Source organism: Poecilia mexicana, unplaced genomic scaffold (genome assembly GCF_051168715.1).
Source record: "Poecilia mexicana isolate PSO_F unplaced genomic scaffold, ASM5116871v1 scaffold_11, whole genome shotgun sequence".
Classification (NCBI taxonomy): Eukaryota; Metazoa; Chordata; class Actinopteri; order Cyprinodontiformes; family Poeciliidae; genus Poecilia; species Poecilia mexicana.
Window position 1 is genome coordinate 8,014,985 of NW_028263380.1, and position 14,245 is coordinate 8,029,229.

The following is a 14,245-nucleotide window of genomic DNA, read 5'->3' on the forward strand; positions in this document are numbered from 1 at the left end:
TTACGCTTTGTTTTCTCTATAGGAGGCTGTCAGTGTGAGTGCCAGTGACCAGGGAGTATCCAGAGGATATTTCTTTTGATCTTACTTGTAACGTTTGCTGAATTTTGTAAAGGAAAAAGTAAAGTGTTCTTGAACTGATCTGCTGAGTATGACTGTATCTGGTTGATGTATGATATGGTTATGGTTGGGGGGAGGGGTTATTAAGCCAATGTGGTTTCCCCCCCCTTCTCAAAAATGTTCGGTGCTCTTGGGCATTTCACTGTGCTGCCGGGGGTGTGTGTGTGTGTGTGTGTGTGTGTGTGTGTGTGTGTGTGTGTGTGTGTGTGTGTGTGTGTGTGTGTGTGTGTGTGTTTCAAGGTCCCCACCAAAACTTAGACCGAACCTACGCCCTTGGCTGTATTCATCTTCTTTCTCCTACTTAAGAACCATTTGTTTTGTTTTTTTTAACCAATAAATCATGTAGTAATGTAATTCTCAATGTTTGTCTCAGGAGATATTGAAATTGTCAATAGTTGTAATTTGGTTGCGATCGTATCATTTTGCCTCTCTTTCATGGAAAGCAAAACAGTGACAGGTTACATTTTAATACTTGAAATTATTCTCCCTCAAAAAAAAAAAAGTCCAAATTACAGACTTTTTTGTTAAGTTTACAATATTATGTCAGTCATTCCCGATTGAGGTGACTGGAGTTCTGACACAGACACAGCATGTTCTTACCAAAAAAAAAGAAAAGAAAAGTAAAGAAAAAAATAATAATCACTCAATTACTCTGACGCTCACATTGTTTTCAAAGGAGCTGGTAGGGGGTACAATAATAAACAAAATCTTATTCAGTGTGGTAGAAATATGTCATTAAAAAAGGCTGTGATTAAATACTAGAAGAAAACAAACCTTTATTTGGGCTCAATGAACAGGCCTTAAATATGGCTCCTTTTGAATTTAAAAGCTTTGACGTCAGATTTACAGAATTTGTGGAATCTGTTCTGCTTTATTTGACACCACTACAGTTTCCTCAGAATACTGCTTGGTGTGTTACTTGTGTCAACGAGTTTAAATATCATGGGGTTGTTTTTGTTTTTTTTTACCTGAATGTAAGCTATGATCTGTTTGGGGAGTGCCGTGTTGCTGTTTTATTTCACAAGCTAGTAAAATATACAACATATTTAATGTTTATGCTGACCATGCCAGAGTCTGGACTCTTAATTTTAAAAATGCGGAAAGAACGTCAGTTAAAGGTTTAATGGCGGGAACTTGCCAGGTGGACAGTAAAAGGTTATTAGGTCGTTCTTTCATAGGGATCGTGCAGCTGTGGTCAAAGTGAAGAAATCCTTCAGGGAAAAAATGCAAAATAATTTTTGCAGATTTCAACAATCATCAAAATAGTCAAATTAAGTCGGTGTTTGTATCATTCTTTAAATGTCAACCCGAAAAAAAAGGGATAAGTGATCAAAGTGGGAAACAAGGAGCATTCTAGTGGTTTGTAACTTTCATTTTATCTAAATGGGTCTTTGATCGGCTCATTCTCAGTTATATAGTAAAGTCTTGAAGGGTATTGGGCATGTGGTGGGGTACACCGGTCCGTCACAGGGCAACGATGAGCAACGCAGGACAAACAACCTTAAACGCGCACACTTAAACTCAAAGCTGAGGGCACCTCAGACTGACCGGTTCATTGAACAGTCGTGTTTCTGGTCCGTCTGAGGAACTGCTAAAGACACAGGGAGTCAAAGAGATCATGCATTTCTTAGTGTGGCTGCATGTTTTGAACATGATCCAACATTAAAGTGAGCAAGTCTTTGGCCGGGCTAAGCCTCCAACCTGACTGCACACTAAACTCACTGAGAAAAAGACTTTTTCTAAACGTTCCAAACATTTAGCTCATTTGGAACGATCTCTAGATGAATGTTGGTGTTCCTCGTTAATTTTTAACTCTGTGTCTAAAAAAAAAAAAACATAATGCCACTGCAGACTGCGACACCCACCTGCCATTCATTTATTAACGTCGGATTTGATGGAACGTTGTATTTTTACAACTAAAAACTGTAAATTTGCCCAAGTGTTGATTCTTCTAGACATGGGGTGACAAAATGGTCACATCAAGTACTGCGATATTTTGGGTTGTCATGTTCTTATTGTTGCTAAATGCTTGAGGGAATGATGATGCACAGACAGTAAATGAATTTTTAGTCAGTCTCATTTACATTTATAGCCACTTTTATCCAGTTTTCTTATACATCCTGCTTTCAAAGGCTATGGTAAATGTGAGTGGTACATTTTATTTTTATTTTTTTTATATAACACCAACCCATACATTTCTATCTCTAATACAACAAACAGACATTTTTGTTTTAATTCATTGCAATGTGTAATTTCATTCGTATAATTTATTTCATTATTTACAAAAGTCTCATTCAACAAGTCACATTTTGAGAGATAAAGGTGCAGTAAGCCAAAAGAAACAGTGCATTTTTCAATGCTAGGTTGTAGAATTTGTAAAATAACTTTCCATTTTCAATATACCGTTTGTTTAAGAATGTATTTCCGCTGTAAGATTTACGTAAATAAAATGGATAACCTCTGTAATATTGGTTAACAGTAATGAAGCTCACAAATTCATACCTTCTGTTTGAGCCTCTGCTACTTTATTGCAATGTTTCCTTACGCTGCTCCTGAAGATGCGCTCCATTGTGTATTTTAGACGTGTCGCTAGCTCAACACACCTCACTGAAAAGAATAAACTTCTTTAAAAGCTGTTATTCACCCACAAATCCAAACAAGGTGAAGCAGGAAAACATCTCATTTCAATATTTAACGTGGGTTTACTATTAAGAAACAAAATGTTGAACTGCATTGATTTGACTGGATTTTCAAAGATCTAGGAATCCAGCAGACTTTTAAAAGTTTTTATTTTCAGTTTCATCTGCTCCCCCCTCCCCCCCTCAGTTTTTCCTCCAGAGATTATCCAAAGAAAATAAACGTTGCAAATTGAAAAGTTGAGTTATTTTTTATGTTCCTGTGAGAAGTACTTCTTAACATTTAATGTCCTACCAGCATGGCCTAGCATACCAGTCTGGAGATATCAAGGCTCATAAAAAACCCAAAACTAAAGCAAGTTAAACGACTACCCACAACATTCCCACACAAGGCAATCCACGGTGCTTTACAAGAAATCAAAGGGAAGACATTAAAATAGCAACAACAACAAAAAAGCCCTTTGAGCACTGCTTAAAAAGATAGCTCAACAGTTAAACTTCTAAAACGAAGAGGCGCATTTTCTCTGCAGAGAGAAACAAACCGATAGGGTTTATTTCGCATGAAATGGTTTGGTGCGTTTTCTCATGAATTAACGAGGATTGCTTCATTTCACAAGGTGCAAAGTAGCTGCCAAAAGTACCCAGAAGAAAATAGCATATTTGCAAAGACGAGATGATTCTGTTTTTCAAATGTTTTCGGCAGAATCAATCACATTTTATTTTTAAGCGCTTTACATCCTAACAAACACAAAGCCATGCAACATAGAATCAACAATCAAAACATTACATTAAGTCAAGTGCCATCGTTAAATTCATCACTGGTAACATTTCAAATACAACTCTAAACTTTTGGGTCGAGATTTAAAGGAACACAGTGTTCCGGCTGTTTTACAGTTTTTTTTTTAAAGTTTGTTCCAGATTTGTGGTGCATAGAAGCTGAATGCTTCCTGGTTTTAGTCAGAACGCGAGCAGCAGCGTTCTGGATCAGCTGCTGGAGGATTGATTTGTTGGACAGACTTGTGAAGACGCTGTTGCAGTAATCAATGCGACTAAAGATAAATGTATGGATGAGTTTCTCTAGATCTCGCTGAGAAATTAGTCCTCTAATCCTGGAGATGTTCTTCAGAAAACTAATTCCTGTTGGAAAGAACAAATCTAAATGATGAAACTTATACTTTGTTTTTTATTATTATTTAAGCCTTCTTCAAGATGTTCCCCATTCTATTAAAAATGTTAGTATCCGGTAAGAAAAAAGTAAGTAAACATGTAACTGTGAGGACTTTATATGATTTTATTTTTCTTCAAAATTAAAAGCATCCTTAACCAAAAGAAAAAAAAATGTAAATAAGGTGACCTTGGACAGGCTGCAAATATAAACTGATGACATAATCTCTATGCTAATTACAGGCCGAGGTCATTATAACCCACCAAGAAAATTCATGGACAAATGAGAACGAGTTAATGATATAACAGTGAATTTAGTTGCTTAGGTGATGAATTATTAATATGGCATAATTCAGAATTAACCTGTGTGAAGAAGTTCTTGTTAAAAGTGAACTTGATCAACAATATCTGCCTATGAGGGGCCGTTTAGGACAAAATTTACGTTTTGTCTCTCACACACTACCAAAAACTCTCGCATACTCCAAAAAAGTAGCCACGCACACTCAAAAAAATTACGTTTCGTCTCTCACACACTACCAAAAACTCTCGCACACTCAAAAAAATTACGTTTTGTCTCTCACACACAAACGTTAACTTTCTCGCTCACACACACTACTATCAGCTCGCTCACATACACTGTACTAACAGCTCGCACATTCACAAACATTAACTTTCTCGCTCACATACACTACTAACAGCTCGCACACACACACAGACGTTTATCTCTCACATACACAAGACTAAAGTTGAACACACACACACAGTACTAAGACTCGTTTTTTGAATGTGTGAGAGTTGTCACGGAAGAGGCGGGGCATAATTTTTGGATCAAACTGCGCATGCGTAGATCCTAAACTATAAATTTCGATTGTTGACTCACTGTATGTTCTATTACTTAGTATATTTGTGCTTTTAAATATATATAGAACGTTTAACTTTCTTGTAGATTAAATGTGCTATAGAAATAAATTAATCTGATTGATTGATTAAAAATAGCAAAATTGCTGTAGTACAATCTGTCCACTGGGTGCCAGCATTACAGGAATTATTAAGAGGTCTTGTGAGAAATTCTGTTCCCCCGTGAAAATCTGTTCCCCCTGTGACGGGAGCGCGCATTGCAGCCAGAGACGCGGATCCGGTGAATCTGACCATTTTCACGGCGCTTCTGATCGATTTCTCGGTAAAAACTACTCATATGATCATATCAATGTGTAACTTTCAGTTTAATCGGCAGCTATCAAAATAAAAATACATACATAAATAAACGAGGTCCGGTGTGGAGGTCTTTTTTCGCTGTTTTGTGTTATTTTGAAAGCGAAGAAAATCGATCTTTTTTCAGCTTTTGTCTCGTAAGCCTGACAAATAAAAGTCAGTCAACAAACACAGGTTCCCAACACATAGTGTGCATTTATAATTTTTCATTTCTGATGAAGGAGGAAGGAGATTAATATACCTGCAAGATCTTTTACTTTGTTTTCAAAATATTTGCACTATGTTTGACATTTGTCCTTAACATAGTTTAATATAAGGTAGCTATTGAAAGATAGTTTCAATATATTTATATATATTTAAAAGCACAAATATACTAAGTAATACAACATACAGTGAGTCAACAATCGAAACTTATAGTTTAGGATCTACGCATGCGCAGTTTGATCCAAAAATTATGCCCCGCCTCTTCCGTGACAACTCTCACACATTCAAAAAGAGTCTCGCTCTCACACATTCAAAAAACGAGTCTTAGTACTGTGTGTGTGTGTGTTCAACTTTAGTCTTGTGTATGTGAGAGATAAACGTCTGTGTGTGTGTGCGAGCTGTTAGTAGTGTATGTGAGCGAGAAAGTTAACGTTTGTGTGTATGTGAGCGAGAAAGTTAATGTTTGTGAATGTGCGAGCTGTTAGTACAGTGTATGTGAGCGAGCTGATAGTGTGTGTGCGAGAAGTTAACGTTTGTGAATGTGCGAGCTGTTAGTACAGTGTATGTGAGCGAGCTGATAGTGTGTGTGCGAGAAGTTAACGTTTGTGAATGTGCGAGCTGTTAGTACAGTGTATGTGAGCGAGCTGATAGTGTGTGTGCGAGAAGTTAACGTTTGTGAATGTGCGAGCTGTTAGTACAGTGTATGTGAGCGAGCTGATAGTAGTGTGTGTGAGCGAGAAAGTTAACGTTTGTGTGTGAGAGACAAAACGTAATTTTTTTGAGTGTGCGAGGCTATTTTTTTGGAGTATGCGAGAGTTTTTGGTAGTGTGTGAGAGACAAAACGTAATTTTTTTGAGTGTGCGAGGCTATTTTTTTGGAGTATGCGAGAGTTTTTGGTAGTGTGTGAGAGACAAAACGTAATTTTTTTGAGTGTGCGAGAGTTTTTGGTAGTGTGTGAGAGACAAAACGTAAATTTTGTCCTAAACGGCCCCTCATATCTGCCTTTCTCTTCCATTCAAAACTGAGAGGAAGACTGAGATACACGAAAGCCAATGAAAAGCCCTTTCATACTAATGTGTTTCCGAGGTTTATGCTTTGACTTAAAAGTTTACGATTACGTGCTAGGAACGACACAAAGCAGGAGAAAAAAAAGAAAAGCTCGTTCTTCCACAGCTTTCCGATTTTCCACGAGTTTTTACTGAGGATCGTTCACCTCCTTCTCAATTAGAACAAACCAGAAACGACATGTGGCAGCATGAAATGCACTGCGACACCAAACAAAGAGAACGTGTAGAGGAAGAAGACTAAGCTCTCGTCTTCGAGGAAGGGGGAAAAAAAAAAAAAGTAGACGAAGAAGAAGGGTGAAGAGTGGGAGCAAAATTGAAGAACGATCCCTGATTGTACTTGTCTTATGAGGGGAATCCATCAAGGTGACACATGAACAAATAAAAGGCTTTTTTTAACCCCCGTATTCAATTATACGGCGTGAGGCAAGTTTTAGCCCAACAACACACAGATAGTAACACACATATAGAGCTTTTCAGTCCAAAACATCCTCCATTTTGCATCATTCTAAAAGATTATAGGCCAATCTTTGGTAAACGACGTCTGAACCTTTAAGGACAGGTCCCTCTAAAACCCATATGGACTGGAGAGCATTCAACAAAAATAATGGCTAGATATAAACAGTTCACCAAAAAGTAAAAGTTGAAGTAAGAAAGAAAAAAAAGATTAAAAAAATAATAATACATGTCTGGAGATATGGAGGAATTAGTCAATGTTTGACCAGGCCGAGAGCCAAGAAAGTGTCAGTGAGCTGTGGAGCTGGGGTATTTATTTATTTATTTATTTTTCAGATAGGCAGTATCACATTAACTAGCCTTGACCTATTAATATAAGGACAAGCTCAGTAAAGTTCCCAACTGCTCAGTCCTAAAATGCTGACGTTGGTAAAACAAAAAAAATGTTGTGGAAAGCTCTTTCTGAAAAGTAACAAAATATTTAACCTGCAAAATAAGAGAAATCCTATAGTGCCTGAAGGTTTTAACAGATTAATGTCAAGTTAAATATAAAATAAACAGTTTGAGGAAGACGTGCTGTGATCTCCACTCAGATCACATTACTAGATTTCCCTTATTAGCAGCAGGGGTGGGGGGGGAGACTAATAAAGACCAATATCTGTTCACTGGGATAATGGAAAGGGCTTAAGGAGAGAGAGTCTGCAATATATGTTTTTTTGAAACTCACTGGAATGAGTGCGAGTATTTTTGTATTATAAAAAACGGACACACTCTAAACAGTAATGTGTCGTCCTTTCCACATATGGGTCATAATTTAATATATAACAGATTCCAAAACTGCAACTTATGAAACATCCACAAACTAATGTCAGTACATTTTCTATGAGGTTTATGTTCTTCGAAGAAAAAAAAAATATATGGTATATAACTTTATATCCAGGTAATTTACTCAGCAGCTCCTTGCAACAAGTTAAGACAAGTCAACTACGAAATGACGAAAATTAAAATTAGACTGCGAACATTAAAAAAAAGCTGTGGTATAATATTAGGTGAACACAGCAGCAGCCCCAATTAAACTGAATGAAGACAGTTAGACAAAGATTCTGCCGGTTCCGTAATAATATTAATCCAAAAAAGACAGAGTGTGTGAACCAGCACTTCTAATAACCCACTAGTGGAAAAAAAAAAGAACAAAAATCCCTCCCATGATTTGAGTTTCATGCATCTTTACTTATGCTGGTGGATTTATCTGATTATGTGTTGTTAAATGTGAAAAAAAATATGACATTATATTGTGTTAACCATATGGTGTATATACATGATAGTTAAAAAAAAAACAAAAAAAAAAACATGTTATTGCAAATCCTCAGATTTATCAGAGGAAGTCATTTTCAAGCATACAGAAAAATATGGTGCGATAGATCATTAATCGAAATATGTGGATTGATATCACTTAATGTGTAACTGCATGTCATCTTCAGGGCACAAACAATGACTTCTGGGATTCTTCTTTAAACCAACAGCTGAGTTTATGTTGTTAGGACAAAGGTGGGGTAGTTTTAATACTCTATGCAGCAACCTAATCTAAATATAATTAAATAGATAGTGAAATTACACTTTGCCGTTATATTTATTTCAGAGGGTTTGTTTTTAATTATTTTAGTTTAATGCAGAGTAAGAGTTGGATTTAGATTTATCTTTAGATTTAAATTGAATCGCAAAAGGAGATAAGTGCCAACAACGTTGATCATTTTTGCAAATATAATTAATATATTAATTCTATGCTATGAACAGTGAAGGATGATCTCATTCATTGTCATCATATTGAGTGGACTCCATCCGATTCATGGTTCAACATTCACAGGTTTTTACGTTGAGCGTAGCTTAAATATACCAAATCAAATGCTGCTTGGTGAGCTGAAATACCTGGACGCTACTGGACATGCTCCTGGCTGCCGTTTTCAATGAAATATTTATAAAGAATGTGCTCCACTGTATAGTCGTTGTATTCATTACATGATACACAATCCATGTTGCACGTACTGCTTCATGTTTGACCAAAAATGTTCCAAAAACAACATAGTTTAAAGCCGACTGGTTGCCGTTTAACATTGCATTTATTCATAGCATTCAAACCGAAATGATCAACTTCACTAATTGGAGCAGGAGTCCAGAATTAGAGTCAATCCATCCTGACGTAAAACCAAATTCCCATCATAACAATAAGACTTCTTTGTCATTTGCGTTTTGGATGAAGGAAAATATGTCTCGTGGTGCCAGGCGCTCAGTCACCGCACCCACCCTCCATGTTTGTGCATTTTAAAAATGCCAGAATGTGGGTGTTGGTGGGCTGTTGCAAAAATCTCTAAAAGCCAAAAAAAACCTAATTTTTGTCTTCGGCTCAACATTTTTAAACAACTACATCTCCTTTACATAATGTCTGAGAGCGCCTGTGGAGTGAAAATGACTCTCATAATGATGAAATAATCTTTAACTTTTACCATATAGCCTCTCTCAGAAGTTGTATGTTTTTCATAGCAGGTCTGGTTGGTGCAAACCGTCTATGTTCAGAATCCTACGGATGAATTTCTCTGACTATTAGGCCTCCTCTGCACCAGCTGGTTTTTCCACCCCCATGAAAGCAGCCACTGTAGGGGAAGCCATATTCTTTACAGGCTTTGATGTACATTCCCTTACAGTACATATCACGAAAACATCGAAGTCCCTTTTTTGTTGCCTGGTTACGTTTTGTTGCCGCCTTGCCTTAATGGTTTTGTCGGAGAACTTCACAGCGGCAGAAACCACATGCCTCTGATGGGATGGACAAAACTGCAGAAGGAGCCTTCAGTCCAACATGTTTGGACATGTCATCGTTACAATAGGTGACATCTGCCAACGCTAAAATGGAATTACTTTGTGTTAAACTTAATATTGAATACCGATTTAATAAACACGATCAGATCGAAGGGTTTCCGTCAGTTAAACCTGAATTTGAGTGAAAATAAAGACCGTTTCTTTTCCTGTTTACCTTGAATTCTTCCGCATTTTTTGGGATTCTAAAAAGTGACTAGTAATCTAAAAAAAAAAAAAATCTAAAAAGTGTGGCAGACCATTATACGTAACAGCATGTTTCCACCAACTTTCCATCTAGAAACTTCAAAAAGCTGAATGAAATTAAACAGCACCTCATGAACTGATCAGTTTTCATGTCTTGCCACAAATTCCAAGTTAGATTTAAGTCCGGATTTTTACTAGGTCCATTTTAACATGTTAATAATTTATCGTACAACTTTCTCCCTGACAAATTTGGGTCACTTGTTTAGTAGATTTATCCTATTTGGTTGCACCAGAGTTTACTTCACTTAGGCATATTAGAGTAAAGGGGACGATTGAACATACAGCAGCTTTTTTTAGATTTTTAATTGTACAAAAAAGAAATAACTAAAAATTTTTTAAAGATCCTCAATTTGGAAATTTAAAAAAATAAATTTTTCATAAACATCAGAAAAATGCGCTACTTTTTTGATCCATCACATAAAATTCCAATAACATGTAGCTTGTGGATGTACTGTGTCAAAATGTAATCAAAACGCTGCAAGTGGTATGAATGTGTTCACAGTCTCATGAAATGTTTGAAGCACACGCGCGCGCACATATATATATATATAGATATATATAGATATATATAGATATATATAGATCAATCATTCTCAAAAGATGGACTTAGACAGAAAAACGGCCACCTGCTGGATAGTGGAAGCAGAAAAGTGTAGCCAAGCAACAGCTTGGAGACAGGCTTATTAGCTGGAAGAACAAAGAAGGAACACAAGAGGGGAAAACTTTGGTCTGCTTCTGTGCCACTCACACATTCGTACAAGCTGCGGGGCACACGGGCTCAAATACGCAATCCTTATCCCTGCCAAACCTCCTCTCACATCCCTCCAAATGTGCCTCGTTTCTGACAGTCCTACGTTTTCAACAGCACATCGATCACAGACGGCTAAACCAAAGGATTTGGCAAGGCGCTTTTATTCCCTCTTCTGCCAAGAGTGAAATGTTTTGGATTGTTAGTTTTGTTGCTCTGTTTTTCTTTTGCTCAAATACAATCACAGGTTTCGGCTCATTGGTTTTGTCTTCAATAAAGGTTGTATCTGTAATTTGAATGCTTGTTGTGTGGTGATATAGACACAATGCAGCTGCAGAAAGGGGAGAGTAGAATCAGGTCATCTTTACATTCACTTAAGTGAGTAACCTCTGTGTTTTCAGAAAAAAAAAAAAAAAATCTCCTTTCACAGCTTATTGTCACCCAAACACCAACGCCCTGAACATAAGCCATGTAGCTCCTCCTTATTTGTTTTGTTTGAGCATTTTTTTTTTTTAATGGAAAAATATTTTAGAGGCATTTAGTGCCAGAAGAAAAAATGAAACAGGACTCGCCTAACGTCTGAGAAGAGGATTTTCAAACACCACAGTGTCTGAAAAAGCTCTCATAACTTTTTCACACTCCTATAAGCATTTACTCACATTTCAGCATTAGCCGTTTGGCTGGCAAAAATAAAACTCTTATGTCTCGCTGCATCACCTTCACCTATTTTATTCTTTTTCGTTTCCCAGCTTGTGTCTTTGCATCTTATTTATCTGCTGACACTAAGAATCTCCTGTTTTGCCACATCCACACACACACACACACACGCACGCACACACACTCAGGGGGAAAGTGTTTGCAGCCTCTGTAATTATCCCGCTGGTTGGGAAGCGATGAGGCCAACGGGGCAAAGCCTCAGAGTGCAGTAAGCCTCGCTGCCAGTCACTGCTGTAGAGTGCAGACGAAATTTCAATAGGTCTGAGCTGCAAAGGGGAGGGGAGATAACAAAAGGCGGTAAGAAAAAAGTAAATGCGACTAAAAAATATATATATATCCTTATAATCTAAAACTTTAGGCAAAATTAAGATCAAAACTAAAAACCATCTGCGCTACATCAACACCTTCGTCAGTTTGACTAGCAGAGAATTGTGATCCTGCACAGATTTGAGTTTCACGCGTCGCCCTACGAAGGAGAGCTTGCGGCTGAAAATAGAAAAGTTTTAAGATACTGAACTCTTCCCTCCAAACAGCGACTTCAAACTTCTTTTCTGAGGGGGTCAGCATTATTCCAGAGAGCCAGCAGCTGCTTAGCTTTGTGTAACAGGGAAGTGGAGGGAACAGTTTTCTCCAAAGATAAAATAGCTCGCAAAGGTTTGTCTTAGTATTAGCCATGTATTAACTCATGTTAGTTTAATATGAACTAATCTGTAAATTAAGATGTTTTGTATCAATACTCAGTATTCCACAATAACTGCTGTGTGTCATTTTTTTTTACAGATATAAAAACCATCTTTTCTAGATTTCACTGCCTTGAAATTTAAAAAAATAAATAAAAAAAGAGGAAAAGTTTTGAAGCAAAACTTTGAACTCTATGTGTATTATTAATTTTCATGTACTAAGAACATTGGAAGTATCAGATTTTATTAAGGAAATTTAAAATATTTTACAGTTTTGGCTGAAATATCAGTTTGTAATACTCGTTCAGTTTGTATTACAAACTGAACGAGTATTACAAACTGAACGAGTATTCGAGTAAGAATACAAAATAAGAATTTTGTATTCTTATTGCACATGTAACAGTTATGGGCTATGCAGCAAACTGCGGCTACAAGAGCAGCATCAGAAGATGGTTCTTTTAGGGAGCCTGAGGTGAGAATGAAGACAGGATTCAGCAGTTTTAGTGAATATATTAGTGATTTGAGCCCCCCCCCCAAAAAAAAAAAAAAAATTACAAATATATGTTTAAACCAATTACAAATGCACAAACTCAAAATAAATCAATTCCAAGATCATAAAGCTCTTGTCTGTTTTCCTAGCTCACCATCCTTGGATTCAGAAGAAGATCTGATCCATCATGAATAAAAATCCAACCTAAAAGGCCAGAAAACCCATCAAGTGTTTTATCAAAACAATCATGTACAAGCATACAAATGCAATAAATATTACATTCAAATGCCATTATTGGATTTCTAATAATTAAACTAAACATTTCAATTAGGTTAAATTGACCATAATTTAAATAAAGTAAAACAAAAAGAATATCATTCATATTTCAAACTAATCAATTTAAAGTTGAAAACAAAGTTCACTTTCAAAATATCAATCAAGAAAAATTAACTCAAATACTCGAGCAGAGTGAGGAAAAGAAAAAAATAAATTACATAAATATACTGCACAATATCAACTTAAATGTAGCTACATCCCAGTTTGATTAATTTCATTTGAAACTCCATATCAATACAAAAAGTGCCAGAGCTTGCACAAAATCAGCGATCAGGTTACCTTTGGGAAGAGAGTGGGGCGTACTAAACTGCAATCAGCTGTCGCAACCCCGGTGACTGCCCAGGTAACAAACACCAACAGTTCTAATGAAACAATGCTCCAATGAGCAATCAAGCAAAAAAAATTTCACGCTAAAGCAATAGTGCTATCACACAAACAAACTCAGCAAAGGATCAAATTAGTGGATGCAAAGATTTGGGTGAATTGTCAGGAAGACGCCAGCAGCCAAACCACAATCACAGTGGAACAGGTGATGTTGTTCAAACTGTGCACTGGAGGCGGGGCTTTAAATCTGTTGACCAGTTTGGGGCAAAACAGGAAGTGGGCCCGCAAAAATAAAAGTCTTGACTAATTGACTAATTGTGGGTTACACACAACTATCCTCTTGCGTTCATGCTTTATTTGTGAATATATAATTTTACATCCATGTACTTAACAATAATTTCTTTCATTATTTCTCCTGGTGGTTAAGGATAGTGAAAATTGATTTTCCCGCCTAAGATGATAACAATTTTCTGGATTTATTCAGTATTTTTTTGTCTGTTTGATGATCAGAAACATTTAACTGTGCAAAGAAAGTAATAAATAAATAAATCTGTTAAGAGGAAGACAAGTTGAAAGTGTTGCATTTTTATTAGAAGAGTAGGTGCTTTATGAAAAAAAAAAGGTATAAAAAGCTGACAAGACGCAGCTGGATTGAAAACTATTTTGGCACATTTTTGACGCCCGCCTGAGGCAACTGATGTGCCATTGGACACTGCTGTTCCTCTATTAAACCAAAACAAACATGAGCGACAATCCTGCTGGTCGATGCTGTGTAATAGAGTCAAAAACATAAAAAAATAAAAAAAAACTTCCATCAGTGGTTGCCAAAGTGAATTCATGAATCCACAAAGGTGGGGGTCACAGAGTCCTCTTCAAGAATCAAATTTGTTTTAAACATTTGTCATGCTTAATGCATGCTTAGGATGGAAATGTTTTGGGAAATAAAAAAAAAAAAAAGGAAAAACAAATAATGCTTCCAA